At 37.4% G+C, this 16,750-nt stretch overlaps 1 long non-coding RNA gene across 1 annotated transcript in view; it reads right to left on the bottom strand.

Moving 5' to 3' along the window:
• LOC141275849 (uncharacterized) overlaps positions 1-16,536 on the bottom strand; it is a 123,340-nt gene extending 106,804 nt beyond the window's left edge. Inside the window, exon 1 of the long non-coding RNA XR_012324295.1 lies at positions 16,393-16,536. This is a non-coding gene — a long non-coding RNA (uncharacterized lncRNA). The remainder of the gene's footprint in view (positions 1-16,392) is intronic.
• Positions 16,537-16,750: the final 214 nt, after the last annotated feature.

Raw genomic sequence — 16,750 nt, 5'->3', positions numbered from 1 at the left:
TCAACCAGATCTTAAGTCCCAAATCTAATTAATTTACTCTTCTGTCTAAAACTTGTCAATTATTTCCCACTGCCTTCAGACAGAGCCTGGAACTCCAGCATCTGGCCCTGGCCTCCTTCTCTTTCACACACTTGCACTCTGTGCTCCATGCCTTTGCTTACACTAATGCCTCTACCCGAAACACGTTTTTCCATCTTCTCCACAGAAAAAAAGATCCCCAAATTTACTTACCTTTGAAGATTAAGTTCAAGAAACTTTTTCTGACTTCATCTCCCTGCCCAACTCCTCCTTCAGAGACCTAACACACATTCCTTTGTGTATTCAGCGCACCTTGTATATACTGTGGTGACTATAACATTTATCACAGCTATTTAGATTTATTTTCCTCACCAGACCATAAGTTGCTCTTACACAAATACCATGTCTAGACTTCTTTGTATTATTTCAGTAGCACCTAGCCTGCACATTTGCTAGCATATTGTAGTCATTTAAATCAATGGAAGAGTGGATGGATGAATAAATGATGAGAAAAAATTAAAGTTGAAAAGGTACAAGAACAAGATCAAGAAGTGCTTTTCATATCCTGCAGAGGAATTTGGATTTTTATCTTAAAGGCAACTGAAGACCTTAAAGTATTTTAAATACAGACACAACAAAATGCCTTATTGGGTTTTTGAAAGACGGGTCTGGCGACGGTATGATGGGTGGATTGGGAGTTAGAAGAGACAAATGAGCCTAGAGAGACTAGTTTGGAATCTACTGCAGCAACCCCAGCAAGAAGATGGAGAAGAGATGGAGAGAAGACTGGTTCCAGAGATATTTAGGGGGTTGAAGTATGAGAACTTTGTTGAGCAATAAGAGTGGGGAAGATAATTTCTAGAATTTTGTCTCAGTTCATTGGTGCCAACTGTTGATCAGAGGAATAAGAGTAAGGATCAGGTTTTGGAGGGAAATAACACATGAGCTCCTTCCTTTCTGTTCAGTGGCAAATTCAAACTTCACACTTTTCTCAAGCTTCACTGAAGATGCCCAGCAGAGAATCTCACTTGTTTCTCTTTCAGGAATAATAGCAGTCATCAAGCAAGAATCTTGCTGTTTCCTTATTCCCACTGACTAACTCGTCTGCATGTTCCTCCTTCACAGCTCAGTGGAAGAGGATGCCCCCTCAGGTCTCACCCAACCCTATGCCCTCAGACCTCAGCCCCAAGGAGAACCTCTCCTCAGACCTTTAACCTCTCCCTCTTCACTACCTCTTTCCTGCAGCATATAGCTTTCAAATGTCTCTCATGACCCCTTCCACCTTTTGCTTATTCCTTGCTTTTCTTTAACCAACTTTCTCTAAGATAAATCTCTACAGTTAAATTCAAGTTATACTTGCAGTACATTATCATTGTTAAAAGCTCAAAAATACATAGACTATGAAGGAGAAATCATTTGTAATTCCACTATTTAGAAATAGTTCTTGCTAATAGACTGGTATATTTCTTTCTAGTAATTTTTCTATGCACATATACAAGTATGTATAAATGTCTACTTTATAAATACTCTCCAATTCAAAGTATTTTGCCATGTTATTAAATTTTTTCCATTAACATTATTTTAATGAATATGTAATCCATTATCTGGCATAAATGTATTTATCTCTCACTGTTGACTTTTTTAAATTTTTCTAGTATTTTGGTAAGATAAATAGCATTGTGTATTATAAACACCTTATTCACCTTTCAGATTGTTTCCTTAGAATAAATTTCTAAAAGTGGGCCTCTTATGTCAAAGAGTATAAACACCTTTCAAGATTTTTTTTTTTTAATTGGGGTATAGTTTTACAATGTTGCATTAGTTTCTACTGTACAGGAAAGTGAAGTAGAGTTCCCTGTGCTATACAGCAGGTTCTCATTAGTTATCTATTTTATACATATTAGTTAGTGTATATATGTCAATCCCAATCTCCCAATTCATCCCATCTCCCCCTTTCCCCCCTTGGTGTCCATACATTTGTTCTCTACATCTATGTCTCTATTTCTGCTATGCAAACAGGTTCATCTGTATCACTTTTCTAGATTCCACATATATGCGTTAATATACTTTCAAGATTTTGATACATATTCCCAAATTGCTTTCCAGAAAGGTTGTACCAAAATACATTTCTATTAACTCTGCTTTTGCTAGGTTTATTATCATTTTTGAAGAGATTTTTTTCATTTAATAATCAAAAATGGTATCTGATTATTTTGTTCTGCATTTCTTCAATTAAAACAGTTTTAGGCCACTGAACTGTACACTTAAAAATGATTAAGATGATGAAAGTTCTGTGTATTTTACCACGATAAAAAAATTTGAAAAAAGTAAAGTTGGGCAGTTTTAATATTTGTTAGTCATTTCTATTTTCTCTTTGGTGAATTATGTATTCTTGTCCTTTGTCCATTTAACTACTGGGCTCAATAGTTTTCTTATTGATTTTTATTAGTTCTTTATATAGTAAAGGTGTTAAATCTCTTGCTGTTGATTTTATTGAAACTATATTTCCCTATTTGTTTTTTCATGTAAGTTTGTTTATGGGCTTGGATGTTTATGGAGGAGGGGGCAGTATAGACACATTTTAACTTTTCATATATTCAAATCTTTTAATAATTTCCTTTGGGTTTTCTTCCACTGCTATTATGCTCAAAAAGTCCTTTACTAGCCAGCCATCAAGTAATCATTCATCTACATGATTCTCTTACAGATATTGTTCTCCAGTCCTACAGCTCTAAAACTAACATGAAAACACTCATTCTCCATCTCAAGGAACTCTACTAGCCAGTGAAGGAGACAGACATATACACAGGTAAATACAAACACATAAGAGATTGGTGAAGGACTGCTCATCCTACTTAACAGAGGTTCATGACTAAACGCACCAACATAGGTCAGGGGACCAAATTTGCCTAAAGCAACTCATCTCCTGGTTTTATCATCATAAATTAATTTTGGACCATTTAACACATGCACAAAACTGTACTATTTCTAGAAATATATGAAATGGGAATATGGTAGCCCATCCCAGCTAATCAGCCCCTTCTTCCTGGCTCTGGAGGTTTTAAAAACAACGATTCATAAAATATTTCCCAGGCAACCATCCATCCAGTCTTCCCACAAGTCTGAATTTGTCAGCCTGTCTTAATTTTAATCTAAGAAATTAAATCTCCATTTTAGTTTTATTAACGCTTTTACTGGTTTGCTGTTTTTAAAAGAAAACATGTAAATTATGAGGAAGATAAGCAAGAAATGAAAAGCCTTAAATATAATGGCAATAATTTTTAGTAAATGATGATTAATAAAGGTTTCCAGAAATTAATCAGCACAGATAGGCGTGGCAATCACTTGTGAAGGAAGTCTTCACAGAAATGCTTGGGGTTCTAGGAAATACTGAGTCTCATACACTGCTGACAGGAGTACAGCCTTTCCACAGGCTACTTTTTCAATATGAATTAAGAGGCTTAAAGGGGTTTTAATTTTTGAAGTAATAATTCCATTTCTTGGCATCTATTTTAAAGAAATCAGGGATTTACATATCGTTACAGTGCTATGTATTATGGCAAATATTCTAAATAGCCTCTAAAATAGGGAAAAATTAGATGAATTATTGGTAGATTGGTAGGATACTACATAGCCATTCAAAATTACATTAAAATATTCTTATGTACAATGACATAAGAATATGCTTTCTGTATAGTGAAAGATGAAAAGAATCAGGTTACAAAAGATATGTATGGTTGATTCCAATTTAGATATATGTTATATAAAAGAGATCGGAAGAAAATTCACCAAAATAGTTTTCTCTGGCTAGTGCGATTACAGATGGTCTTCACATTCTGGATTTTCCAAAATTTTCTATAATAAACTAAGTTCTGAGGGGGGGGGAAGCTATTTTTTGTAAATGTTTGTGCAGTAAAATGTCAATCCTTGTGATTGGCTAAGAGCAAGCCTATTTCCACCCAGACCACTTTCAGAAAAGGAGTGATGTTTAGAGTTATGGAACATACTGAATGCGTCTATGGAAAGGATATAAAAGACATGCTTCATGCTTTACCTAAAAGATGTTCCATCTTCATCTCTTTTCCCACCCAAGCCTTACAACTTCTCTATAAAGACCCACCACTTCTTGGGGCAAACAATAAAGCTAGAAAAACACATTGAGTGTCTACCATAGGCCAGGTAATTCCACGTACATTATCTTATTTGATCCTCACAGAAACCTGTAACATTGACTTTGAATACATCTAAGCAGCCTACCCCAAGTTATAGGTATATTAAGTATCAATATTAGAGCCAAGATCTGAAGCCCAGGCCACTGACTCCAAGTCAAGAGCTTATCACAACTGCCTCCTTGATGCGCACCTGCACATCTCAAATATACACATGGTCCAAAAAGTGTCCATGTTATTTCAATTACTTATCAGCTTACAGAAATGAGACATTTGTATGTTGCACTAATTTGTTAAGTATATGATTATTGATGTATTATATATATTGGCTACTTGTCTTTTATTTAAGCTCTGCTACCCACTATCATCAATACCAAAAACAAGTTTCATTACAGTTACCAAAGGGGAAAGATGGTGGGGGGAGGGATAAAATGGGAGTTTGGGGTTGACATGTACACACTACTATATTTAAAATAGATAACCAACAAGGATACTGTATAGCACAGGGAACTCTGCTCCATATTCTGTAACAACCTAAATGGGAAAAGAATTTGAAAAAGAATAGATACATGTATATGTATAACTGAATCACTTTGCTGTACACCTAAAAATAACACAACATGGTTAATCAACGATACTCCAATATAAAGTAAAAATTAAAACCAAACAAAACAAAAACAAATTTCAAACAGTTTCATGCAGAACATGGTTCTTCTCAAACAACAAGCCTTCCCTAACATTTTTAAAGGATTTGTTTTTAAAAAAACGAGTCACAGATTGTGTATTTAAGTTTGTCTCTCCAGATTCACTTCTTTAAATCACTTCCCAAGTCACTAGAGATATGTGTTTATCTCTCCTGGCAATCCCTTTGTACTTACCATCCTTCCCTTGGCCCCATGCTTCCTGCCACACCGAAGAAGTCAATCTCACTCATGTCCATTAATCCTAGACTAAAACCAATTCCAAATTTTGGTTCAGCATTCACCAACTGAAGATAGTTTTCTAAGACTGGCCCAGTTCTGCTTTGACCATTTACTCTGTTTCTCCTATTAGTGATGTATTTTATATGGCCTAAATTATTTCATACTTCTCCACATATCATTTTGTGTTTTTTCTCCTTGACTTTATTTCTGCCTATTTACATTCTATGTTTCTCAGGAATCATGACCACTTCTTTTTTCTCTTATATCACCCCAGATGTTTTGTTAAGTGCTATGTACATTTCTTTATTCATTAGGTACATAAGGGATGTTCAACAAATGCTTGTTAATCAACTGTGTTCAGCTTACTCCTATTCACCTACAAACACAGATTCTCAAGAAAATCAGTAAAATGGAAAATGAATAGATGAAGAACAGGACACCACACTTTGAATTAGCATATAAGCCTATGCTCTCCTTTGCTTTACTAGTTTCTCTTAGGCTGGGGAAAAGAAGTTTGGTATGTCTCCCAGCATTTTTAGGAATTTCAGGATTGATGGCCAATTTCAGGGTTTGCCATTGTGATTGAATCTCAATGGAAATATTATGAAAGTTCAACGAATTACATTAGTTTGGTCTTTTATGTGAAAAAACTTAGTAATGTGCTAAAATATCACCATGTATTAATTTGCCCCTATAGCTGTTGAAAGTTTCATATTAAAAAAAAAAAACTGGGGACTTCCCTGGTGGCACAGTGGTTAAGAATCCACCTGCCAATGCAGGGGACACGGGTTCGATCCCTGGTCTGGGAAGATCCCACATGCCGCGGAGCAACTAAGCCCATGTACTACAACTACTGAACCTGTGCTCTAGAGCCCATGAGCCACAACTACTGAGCCCACATGCTACAACTACTGAAGCCCATGCGCCTAGAGCCCGTTTTCCACAAGAGAAGCCCGCTCATCACAACAAAGAGTAGCCCCTGCTCACTGCAACTAGAGAAAGCCCGCATGCAGCAGTGAAGACCCAATGCAGCCTAAATAAATTAATTAATTAAAATTTTTTAAAAAGCTGATCTGATTTAAAAGCTTTTATATATGATAATTTCTACTAACTAAATGTGTGACCTTAAATCATTTAACCACTTGACTAGCAATTTCTTCATCTACACAGTAGGGATAATAATACACTGCTCACCTCACCTGGATGGTTGTAAGGATTCTATGAGATGATGTATGTGAAAGCACATTATAAACTCAGGTGAAATATACAAATAGGAACTTATTTTTTTAATGCAGAGCTCCCCATATGCTCTTTCAGTTGTGATTTTTAATATCTCTAATTATTTGCAAGGCTGATGGATATGTTCCCTGTTAATGAGTGACAATACCTTCTTGTCTTCATTGGGACCATTTCCATCTCCTTGCTTCCTGCTGGCTTTATTGAATGATAATCACCATATATCACATGCTCTTTAAAAACAGACCTATTTTAGTCACTGGTATCACAGTCTGATCCTTGAGCACACTGTCCCTTCAGGTACAGTAAAAGAGCTGAATTCAATAAAAATCCTTGCACAGTCTTAAGCGGACAGATAAAGTCCATTCTAACTATGCGAAATAAACTATGTTCCTTAAATAAGTTTTCATTCATTTTTACCACACTCTATCAGTTTCTCTATCAAAACTTTGCTTTTTTAATTGGTTCTGGCAAAATTCCAGATATACACTCTTCCAAATGTTTAGCTATTTGGCATTACAACTCCCAAAATATCCCTAAGTAGTTAGAGGAAATGTAGGGGAAAAGAAGGTATGAAAAACATTACAGGTGATACAGTGGCTTGAACACGTGTTTCCAGCTGCCTCTCTCCTATAATCTCATTGAAATGACCCAGGAAATAAAAATACATCTACGTGAGCAAACCTACATCAGCAGTGGGAACTGGGGCAAAGGGACAAACATTTACTAGCAACATCGAAGACAATCTGAGCTGGAGAAGGGACCCTTGTGTCCAGAGGGGTCATAAGTACAGGCAACCCCGGCAGACACTCAATACTAATCCCTCCTGTGGAGGGACTAAGACTAGAAAAGTCAGGGGTATTCTAGAAAACCACCACAGAGACTCTGAGAAAAGCACCAGTCCCCGAGAGTATACAGAGAGGCTTGCTCTTGACACAGACGTATGCATTTTTTAACCCAAATATATCAGCTATACCCATTACTCTGGATACTTTCTCATATCAGAACATATAGATCCACTGCACTATTTCTAATGTTTCAGTCACACTGTTGTATAGCTCCATCACATCTGTGTATATTGCTGAAAGAATAGTTAACTAAATTCCAAAAAGTAAATTGCTAATCTAAAGGTGTGCGAATTTCATTTTGATTAATACCGCCAAATTGCCTTCCTTAAAGTGTCAAAGCCACCTATTTCCCACCACCAAAGTATAAGTGTCAGTATCTACAAATTCTTACCAATTACCATATTTCAATTTTTTAGTTTTAATGTTATCTCCTTATTACAGTCTTTTAAAAAATAAAATTTTTTTACCACTCTAGAGGGCAAAAGGTGACATTTCATGTTCTTTTAATTTTCGTTTCTTGGATGACTCATGAGGTTTAGCATATTTTCACACTTTTGTAAACCACTGTATTTCTTCCTCCATGAAATTTCTTCTTTCCTTTTTCTTATTCTTCACTTGGGTTGTTCTTTTTGCTTATTTGTTTGTTCGCTTTTGCTTTATAAGCAAGAGAGTAGTTGAGAGAACAGAAGCTGGAGCCAGCCTAGCTGGATTCAAATCCCATCTCCACCCCTTAGTAGATACATGACGTTGGAGAAGTTAATTAACCTCTCTGTACTTGTTTCCTCACCAATAAAATGACGATGACGCTAGAACCTACCCCGTAGGGTTGTTGTGGAATTTTAAATGGCTTAAAATTAAAAAGCACTTAGAACAATGCCAGGCACAAAGAGAAATGCCTGATAAATGTTAGCAATTCATAGGAGCTCACTGACCAGGATGGACAGAAATCATTTATCTGCAGTGATTATTTTCTTCCACTCTTTAATTTTTCATTTTGTTTTGTTTTAATCTGTCTTAAAGCATACTAAAGTTTTTTATACAGTGAAATCTGTCAATCTTTTCCTTATAGAAAAAGATTATTTTTTATTGAAGTATACTTGATTTACAATGTTGCATTAATTTCTGCTGAACCGCAAAGTGATTCAGTTATATAGATATATAGATATATAGGTATAGATATAGATATATTCTTTTCCACTATGGTTTATCACAGGATATTGAATATAGTTCCCTGTACCATACAGTAGGACCTTGTTGTTTATCCATTCCATATACAATAGTTTACATCTGCTAACCCCAAACTCCCATTCCATCCTGCCCCCCTCACCCTTGGAAACCACATGTCTGTTCTCTATGTCTGTGAGTCTGTTAGAAAAAGATTCTAATATCATGTGCAGAAAGGTAATTCTCACTGCAGGATTTTTTTTTTTTCATTTATTTGGCTGCTGCGGGTCTTAGTTGCGGCACGTGGGATCTTCACTGCCACTTGCGGGATCTTTTTTAATGGCGGCATGTGGGTTCCTTTAGTTGCAGCACACGGGCTCTTAGTTGCAGTGTTCAGGATCTGGTTCCCTGACCAGGGATCGAATCTAGGCGCCGTGCATTGAGAGTGCAGAGTCTTAACCACTGGACCACCAGGGAAGTCCCTCACTCCAGGATTTTAAAAGACTTCTTTCACATGTCCTTCCAACGATTTTATAATTTTATTTATTTATTTATTTATTTGCGGTACGCGGGCCTCTCACTGTTGTGGCCTCTCCTGTTGCGGAGCACAGGCTCCGGACGCGCAGGCTCAGCGGCCATGGCTCACGGGCCTAGCCGCTCCCCAGCACGTGGGATCTTCCCGGACCAGGGCACGAACCCACATCCCCTGCATCAGCAGGCAGACTCTCAACCACTGCGCCATCAGGGAAGCCCTATAATTTTTTTTTTTTTTGACATTGGGCTCTTTAATCAAATTGAAACTTAGTTTTATAAGTTGGGTAAGATAAGACAAACTTTACTCTTTTCCTCATGGATAGCCAATTGTCCTGCTCCCCCTCTTACTCATTAATTTGAAATACTCAAAACATCAAAGTTCCAATTGGAATTGCATTGTTTCCATATCACCTTGGAGAGGATTGGTAATTTTACAATATAAGTTGTCCTACCTTAGGACATGGTCATTTCTCTCGTTATTCCAGTCTTGCCTTGTGTCCTCAGTTAAAGTTTTGTTGGGTTTCTTTTTATAAATCTTACCCATTTCTTGCTCATTATATTCTTAAGCACTTCTTTAATTTACCAGTTGAGTTTACTAATGTGATGAATTACATTAATATATTTCCTGACGTTGAATCATCCTAATTGATTATAGGGTTTCATTCGATGATTTCTTATGAAATATGCCAAACATACTAGACAGTATTACATATATTTAATTTATATTATATCTTATATTTAATAGATAGTTAATATAGTATATATTAAACACCTGTGTATTATTTGCCATTGGTCTTTATCAAATCTGAACATTTTGCTACACTTATATAATTGGAGGGGGGAAAGGAAATGCATCAGTACAGGCAAGTCCCTTATATACTTCTCCCAGATTCCATTCCCCTTGCTCCCTACTCAGATATAGCCATTACCCTTAATTAAAAGTTTATCGGGAAAAAAAAAAAAAAAAAAAAAGTTTATCGGGGCTTCCCTGGTGGCGCAGTGGGTGAGAGTCCGCCTGCCGATGCAGGGGACGCGGGATCGTGCCTCGGTCTGGGAAGATCCCACATGCCGCGGAGCGGCTGGGCCCATGAGCCATGGCTGCTGAGCCTGCGCGTCCGGAGCCTGTGCTCTGCAACGGGAGAGGCCACAACAGTGAGAGGCCCGCGTACCGCAAAAAAAAAAAAAAAAAAAAAGTTTATCGTTACCATGGACATGTTTATAATATTAAATTTGAAGAAATCATCAGTAATATGGAGCACTATGCAGTAGTTTTCAACCTGTATATAAATTGCCTGATACTGTATTATCACTCTGCAGCTTGGTTTTGCTTTGTTTTTTGACTTAAAAAAATCTTATATTTATAATTACTGATGTCTGTAGTTCTAGTTTACTTATTTTGATGGAGGTATGGTATTCCAGCTTATGAATATATTATACTTCCATTTGTTCATTCTTCTACCGAGAGACATTTAGGATGTGCCAGTGTTTTCCTATTATACACGGTGCTATGATGAAAACTCTTGTGCACATACATAGATTTTCCTTAAAGCTGCACTACCCACTACCTTAGCCACTTCTCTAAACAGCTGGTTCATATCTTTGCCCATTTTTCTATTAGATTTGCTTGTCTTTTTCTTTTTTATTTGTAGGGGTACTTTATATATTTAGAATATAAATCTTATATTAGTTGTATGTGATATAAATATTTTCTCCCATTCTGAACTTTTCTTTCAACTTTGATTACGGTGTCTTTGTTAAGCAAAGGTTTTTTATTTTATCAATCTTTGCCTTTATGGTGTATGCTTTTGATTGTCTTAGTCAACAGATCCTTCCCTGTCCCAAGATCAAAAACATATTTCTTACATTTTCTCCTAAAATGTCCTAAAATGTTAAAGGCTTTTCACATTTAGGTCTTTTTTAAAAAATTTTATTTGTTTATTTATTTATTTATTTATTTATTGGCTACGTTGGGTCTTCGTTGTTCCGTGTGGGCTTTCTCTAGTTGCGGCGAGCAGGGGCCACTCTTCATTGCCGTGCGCGGGCTTCTCATTGCAGTGGCTTCTCTTGATGCGGAGCACAGGCTCCAGGTGCGTGGGCTTCAGTAGTTGCGGCACGTGGACTCAGTAATGTGGCTCACAAGCTCTAGAGCACAGGCTTAGCAGTTGTGGCACGCGGACTTAGTTGCTCCGCGGCATGTGGGATCTTCCCGGACCAGGGCTCGCACCCGTGTGCCCTGCATTGGCAGGCAGACTCCTAACCACTGCACCACCAGGGAAGTCCCATATTTAGGTCTTTAATCCCCCTGCAATTAACACTGTAGTGTACAGTGTGACAGTTTTCTTTTCTGTGTGGATAGCCATCCATTCCATGACAATATTTTGAATAGTTTGTCCTGTTCCCAATTATTTGTAACGTCATATGCTATATCTCTAAACATATATGGCTCTTTTCTAGGCTTTCTATTCTGTTACATATATGTATAGTGGGCCCTCTATACTGTGAGTTCCATATGCAGGTATTAAACCAACCACAAATTGAAAATATTTGGGAAAAAAAATTCCAGAACATTTCAAAAGCAAAATTTGAATTTGTCGTGCACCAGCAACTATTTACATAGCAGTTACATTGTATTAGGTATTATAAGTAATCTAGAGATGATTTAAAGTATACAGGAGGATGTGCATACATGCATACATTATATGCAAATACTATGCCCTTTTATATAAGGGACTTGAGCATCTGTGAATTTTGGTATTGGGGAGGTCCTTGAACCTATCTCCCATGGATACTGAGGGATGACTGTATTTCTATATCTTTGCATAAATATGATATTATTTTAGTTACCTTAGGTTTATAGTAAGCAAGTCCCTCAAATTATTCTTCAAAATTGGCTTAACTTTTGTTCTTTCTAATGAATTTTCGTATCACCTTGACAAGTTCCACAGAAAACACTGAATTTGTAGATTGATTTGGAGAAAATGACATAATTATAATATTCAATCTTCCTTCTCTCAAAATTGGTATATAGTTCTATTTATTCAGATCTTCTTTAATGTGATTCAGTGATGTTCTATTTTCTCCATAAAGTATCACAGATACTTTGTTAGATTTATTCAAAGATATCTTATTGTTCTGTTACTATTATGAATTATATATTTTTCTACTAATTTTCTAAACAATAATTATCAATATAAGAATGCTATTGTGTCTTACAAACCTGCTGAATTTTTAGATGGTCTCTATAGACAATCATATCCTTTACAAATAAGAGAAAGTTTTTATTTTCCTCTTCTATATATTAATTCTCTTCCTTCTCTTATTGCATTTGCTATACAATACAACATTGAATAGAAGTGGTGCTAGAAGCCTCTTAGTCTGGCTCTTAACTGGCTCTTAACTTGAACAAGAATGCCTCCAAACTTTCACCTCTAAAGTATGATGTAAACCATTGTCAGGCTTTTAAAGTTTCCCTTCTATTCGTAGTTTTCTAAGAGTCTGTATATGTGAGTGGGTGAGTGTGTAAAAGAGTTCTGAATTTTATATGCTCTTTCAGCACCTACTGAGATGATCATATGGTAATCAGGAAGACAGGAATAACAGGGAGACTTATTACCCTATACCCTTTTGTACTTGTTGAATTTTTACCAGGACTTCCATTTCCAGTAATAGAGTGGGCTAAATAATTGGAACAACCCTCCAACTGAAAATACTAGATAAAATACTAGTAAAATCTTAAAAGCATCAAAGGAATGTTAAGAAGAAATTATTAAGCCTAACTCTTGGTGAATGTAGGAACCCAGAAGTGAATAGGACACTGAGGGCATTTGCCAAACCTCACCAATCTCAGCCTTGGTTTCCGTGGCCTCAGGAAATGTGGAAGAACAGAAGCCAAAGCCCAGAGCCTACCTGGGGAATTAAATAGGACACTCAGATCCCCGAGGACTGGTAAAAGGATGAACCTTTGGTATAAGAATAAATCCCACAACTCCTGCCCCAGAGAAAGCAAGAATAAAGGAAAGGAATTCCCCTGATGAGTTGTAATAACAGATAGCCCTCATGAGGATTTACAAATTCACACAACCTGAATGATCCAAGAAAAAGTCAAGAACTGATAGTGGTCCCAGGCACAGCCAAGGCAAACATAAAAATCCCCACTGGAAGAACCCACCATCGTCCAGGGCCTCAAAGAATGCTCACAAATAATTTTCTAAAGAAAATGAGTAGCTCATAGTCATTTAGGAGACAAAGCACTAAAGCAAAAACCAGCAGAAATAACAGAAACAGAGCTGCAAAACCTCTGATACTGGAATTATCAGACACAGATTACAAAATGACTATGATTACTCTATTAAATAAAAGTCAAGGGACTTCCCTGGTGGCGCAGTGGTTAAGAATCCGCCTGCCAATGCAGGGTACACGGGTTTGAGCCCTGGTCCGGGAAGATCCCACATGCCGCAGAACAATTAGGCCCATGTGCCAGAACTACTGAGCCTGCACTATAGAGCCCGCGAGCCACAACTACTGAGCCCGTGTGCTGCAACTACTGAAGCCCAGGCGCCTAGAGCCCGTGCTCCACAACAAGAGAAGCCACCACAATGAGAAGCCCGCACACGGCAACAAAGAGTAGCCCCCGATCGCTGCAACTAGGAAAAGCCCATGCACAGCAACAAAGGCCCAATGCAGCCAAAAATAAATAAATAAATAAATAATTTTTAAAAGTCGAGCTTGAAAATAAATCCAGATAATAAGAAACCATATAGAATAACCAAGCAGATTTTTTAAAAGAATCAAATAGAACCTCAAAAACTGACAACTATAATAACTGTAATTAAAAACTAAATGGATGGTTTTAACAGCTTGTTAGGCATACCTAAAGAAAGAATTGTTGAAAACAGAAGTAGAGTCATGAATGTAGGAAACAAACTTATGGTAACCAGGAGATTGGAGGGGAGGGGAGGGATAAACTGGGAGATTGGGACTGACATATACACACTAATATGTATAAAATAGATAACTAATAAGAACCCGCTGTATAGCACAGAGAACTCTACTCAATACTCTGTAATGGCCTGTATGGGAAAAGAATCTAAAAAACAATCAAAAAGAATGGATATATGTATAACTGACTCACTTTGCTGTATACCTGAAATTAACACAACATTGTAAATCAACTATACTCCAATAAAAACTTTTAAAAAGGGGACTTCCCTGGTGGCGCAGTGGTTAAAAATCCGCCTGCCAATGCAGGGGACACAGGTTTGAGCCCTGGTCCAGGAAGATCCCACATGCCGAGGAGCAACTAAGCCTGTGCACCACAACTACTGAAGCCTGCGCGCCTAGAGCCGCTGCTTTGCAACAAGAGAAGCCACCGCAATGAGAAGCTCATGCACCGCAATGAAGAGTAGCTCCTGCTCGCCGCAACTAGAGAAAGCCTCCACGCAGCAACGAAGACCCAACGCAGCCAAAAATAAACTAAAAAAATAAAATACCCAGGCCAAAAAGAAAAAGAAAGAAAGAATTGTTGAAATGGAGGATAGACCAGAATAACTTGTTTAGAAAGAAGCACAAAGAGGCAAAGAGATGTAACACATGAAAGAAAGATTAAAAGACATGGAAGATAGTGAGAAAGTAACATGCCTCTAATCAGAGTTCCAGAAGGAAAAAAGAGTGAGAATGAAACAATATCTGATGAGATAAGACCTGAGAATTTTCCCAAGTGAATGATCCTAACCACAAATTCAAGAAGTCCAAATGAATTCCAAGAGGGGTAAATTTTGAACTTTTTGAATTTATTCCATATTTGAAAAAATTTTTAATTTAAATCGTTTTTTGCAAAAGAAACCAGTTTGGGAAGAGAGGGGCAAGAGACAGTCGAAAAAGAAGGTTGCATATTATATAAGCTACTTTGTTTAAATTTACTTTTGTGAGTTAACTTGTACATCAGAAAGTACACTGAAAATATATGAAAAAAATCAATTTACTTATTTAATATTTTAATATATGAAAAATGTTTATCCAAATTTCCCTTAAATCTAGAAGTCAAACATTATTGACGCACGTATTATGTAATGTTCTCATGTTTTAAAAAAAAGTATTGGCTAAGGAATCTAGCCTAGCCCACTGAGTACTTTTTTAACTGGAACTTTGGTTCAATCACAGAAACGTAAATTGAATCAGGAACCTGAACTAAAATGAACCCTGAATCAAAAACCCAAAATGAACTATACTAATCTGCAGGAACACAAAGGGAACCAAAGCCAAATATGGTAATAATTGTTTACAGAACCAAAATTCTCGAAGAAAGTCATTTGCCTGTGCCAGTTTTTCTTCTTTCTGATGTATTATATTTTTGATACTTTTAGAAAAATATTATCTAACAAGATAATGTGTCTTTAAGAAGAACAAGTTGGATATTAAATAAAATGGTCATTCCTCTCTCCTCTTCAGACACCCTTAGCCAACCCAGTCTGAGCAACAAGCTGAAAATCAAGCATTAAAGGGAACCAGGCCTTAAAGGGAATGAGGCCTTAAATGGAACCAGGCCTTAAAGGGAACTCCAGGGAAGCCAGGAAAAACAGTGAGAAAAACCAAGAGAGAAGCTACAAGTCCCTGGCCCTGTTCTGAGGTGGAAAAGGCCTTGACAGAGGAAAAGAATGAGAAAGCTAATCACTATTTTGCTTTTTTTAAAAAACTCTCTCTCCCCTCCTCCTGATCTTTTCCCCCTTTCCTGTCTCTTTTTAACAGATCATCTCTTTTTCCTACATTTCTTTTGCTTATTTCCATATCTTTGTCTTCTATATCTTCTGCTATTATCTCTCCTATTTGTCTTCTTTCATCCCTTTTATCCCCATTTCTTTCCCTTCTCCTTCTCTACTACTTCCCCCCCCCCCCAACCCCGTCCCGGACCCTATTATTCTGTTCTCCAATATTTCCCTTCCTCCATCTTTTTTTTTCAATTATCTGATCTCATTCCCCACCAAAAGTAGAGGATGTTTATAATCTTATGAAACAGATTTGACAATATTTACTTATTTGCTTTATGCAACATGATGCTATACTTTGTTCATAATATTTGGAGGGAAATGTTATTTATCCACTTATCAGGCCATTTTGTTAAATGCTACTTCCATTTTTGCACCACTCGATAATTTGCAAAGCACTTTTTAGTGCACATTAGTAACCAATTCAAAGTTGGTGGGAGATTTTAAGGTAACCCTGATAATTTTCACTGTGACAGTCAGCCTTCAAGATTTTTCCCAATGATTTTTTTTTTTTTTTTTTTTTGCGGTATGCAGGCCTCTCACTGTTGTGGCCTCTTCCGTTGCGGAGCACAGGCTCTGGACATGCAGGCTCAGCGGCCATGGCTCACAGGCCCAACCGCTCTGCGGCATGTGGTATCTTCCTGGACCAGGGCACGAACCCGTGTCCCCTGCATCAGCAGGCGGACTCTCAACCACTGCGCCACCAGGGAAACCCAAGATTTTTCCCAATGATTCTTACCTTCTGGTATCTATGCTCTTCTGTACTCTCTTGACATGCTATGTAAGAATTGGTTTATGTGACTCGTTGAACATGGTGGAAGTGATGGTGTGTGACTTCTGAGGTTAGGTCATGGAAAAACATAGCAACTTCCACATTGCTTACTTGAATCACTTGTTCTGGAGGAAGTCAACTACCATGTTGTAAACACACTCAAGCAACCCTACAGAGCAGTACACATCTTGAGGAACTGAGGTCTCCTGTCAACCAGCACATATTTGCCTGCCATGTAAGTGTGCCATCTTGGAAGCAGATCCTCCAGCCCCTGTTAAGCCTTCAGATGATTGTGGCCCTGGTCAACATCTTGACTGCAACCTCA

Source organism: Tursiops truncatus, chromosome 11 (genome assembly GCF_011762595.2).
Source record: "Tursiops truncatus isolate mTurTru1 chromosome 11, mTurTru1.mat.Y, whole genome shotgun sequence".
Lineage (NCBI taxonomy): Eukaryota > Metazoa > Chordata > Mammalia > Artiodactyla > Delphinidae > Tursiops > Tursiops truncatus.
Note: the sequence above shows the minus strand (reverse complement) of the source record. Positions and strands in the feature narration are given on the sequence as shown.